This window comes from Capsicum annuum, unplaced genomic scaffold (assembly GCF_002878395.1).
Source record: "Capsicum annuum cultivar UCD-10X-F1 unplaced genomic scaffold, UCD10Xv1.1 ctg48846, whole genome shotgun sequence".
NCBI classification, from domain to species: Eukaryota; Viridiplantae; Streptophyta; class Magnoliopsida; order Solanales; family Solanaceae; genus Capsicum; species Capsicum annuum.
This window is the reverse complement of record NW_025856583.1, coordinates 1-2,079: the sequence shown is the minus strand read 5'-3', so window position 1 is coordinate 2,079 and position 2,079 is coordinate 1. Positions and strand designations below refer to the sequence as shown.

At 31.5% G+C, this 2,079-nt stretch overlaps 1 non-coding gene across 1 annotated transcript; it reads right to left on the bottom strand.

Annotated features, from left to right (window-relative positions):
* Positions 1-644: 644 nt before the first annotated feature.
* Positions 645-763, bottom strand: LOC124892611. The gene has a single exon (XR_007050343.1). It is a non-coding gene; the product is annotated as a 5S ribosomal RNA (ribosomal RNA).
* Between the last annotated feature and the right edge of the window lie 1,316 nt (positions 764-2,079).

The following is a 2,079-nucleotide window of genomic DNA, read 5'->3' as shown; positions in this document are numbered from 1 at the left end:
TTGACCCTCCTCACTCCTTCTCTTCCTATCCTTCTTTATACCTAAGTCCATCACCAAGAGTCTATGCTGAATCAAAAGATTCTCACTTAGGATGACCTTACAGTCCTTACACAACACCCTATCCCCTTTTTTAAGCAGCAAAAAGTCAATTTAGGTCTTGGCTATCACGCTTCGGAAGGTGATCAGGTGATCGTCCTTCTTCGAAAAGCTCGAATTCACCACCACCAGTCTAAAGGACCTCACAAAATCCAATAGAACAGCTCCCTCTCCATTTCTCTCCCCAAAACCAAAACCACCATGCACATCTATGACCTGTTACAACAATCTTCTCCGATCTAGGCACGCCTCTCACCACCCTATCCAAAGCCTCCTAAAACCGCATCTTCTCCTCCCCATCCAAGCCCACCTATGACACATAAACACTACACATGTTCAGGGTAAATCCCCCTATGACCAACTTAATAGTCATCAACCTATGGTTGATCCTCTTAACCTTTACTACCTGACCTCTAAGCTCTTTATCTACTAAGATGCCAACTCCATTTATATGTCTCTCCCTTCCAGAGTACCAAAGCTTGTAACCATCCACATCCCTAGCCTTAGACCCTACCCACTTAGTCTCCTGAACACACGCAATAAAAGGAGGGATACAACACGAGGACTTCTCAGGGGGTCACTCATCCTAGTACTACTCTCGCCCAAGCACGCTTAACTTCGGAGTTCTGATGGGATCTGGTGCGTTAGCGCTGGTATGATTGCATCAAAACAGAGATATAAAAACAATACAAATAGACTTAATCTTTACCTAAAAAAATTCTCAAAGTCAACCAACATTACCATATGTAAATTCATTTACGACCTGTCAACTACAACACAATAATACAATAGTGATCACAAAGCTTCAATTTTGATGAAAATAATTCTTGTCTGAGCAAAAATCGACACTAAAGATTGGCTTGAATGAAAACAAAGATGATATATCTATACATACACGTTGAATTCTATTATGTTAACAAAAATAGTGAAGAAGTTATGGGTTAGAAAATTAAGCATCCACCAATCTTGATATGCAGCTGAATCAAGTTAGATGAGCATCAATCATCCAATAAGTAAACCAGTTTCTTCTCTAACTTAACATGCATCTCAATATTTATAGGAGTATTTCCTTAATAGAGTTTTATTTTAGGAATATTTTTCTATCCTATTTTAAGAGTATTTTTCTAATTGATCTGTACAAAGAAAAATATTAATTAATTCTCCTTCCATATATTTTAGGAGTCCCACATATTTTAGAAATCTAGTTAATATAATAAAATAATTAAATAATAAATTAAAAAAATAGAGAAAAGACAATTTTGTCTGAAAGAGAGTTTTTCAATGAAGGGCAAAAAGTTCAAAACACTTTTCTAAGGGTCTTCACGCTTTAATAGATTATAGACAGATATAGATTATAGATATAGATCATTATTACTAGTAGTACTAGTACTACTACTACTACTCCTACTGCTGCTGCTGCTGCTACTACTACTACTACTATATATTTTTTTACTATTACCATTACAATTATTGTAATTATTATTATTATTATTATTATTATATTATTATTATTATTATTATTATTATTATTATTATTACTTTACTACTATATATAAGTGAAGGTTGGGTTGACTACCAAAGGTAGTTCGGTAATTTTAGTCACCCCAACTTTTACTGGTATATAGTAGTAAATAAAATGGTTACACATGCATATGATTTTTTTCCTTATATTTATTAGTTTTTTCCTCATTTTTATTGTGTAATAAAATGGTTACACATGCATATTATTTTTTCCTTATATTTATTTATTTTCTTTTTGTGCAGTACACCAATCCTTCATTTATAAGTAAATATATATTATTATTATATTATTTTATTTTTTATTACTATTATTATTATATTGTTATTATTATTATTATTACTATTATTATTTTTATACTATTATTATTACTATTATTATTATTATTATTATTATTATTATTATTGTTATTACTACTATAATTACTTTACTTTTCTATATAATAGAAGCACTGGTTTCGACCA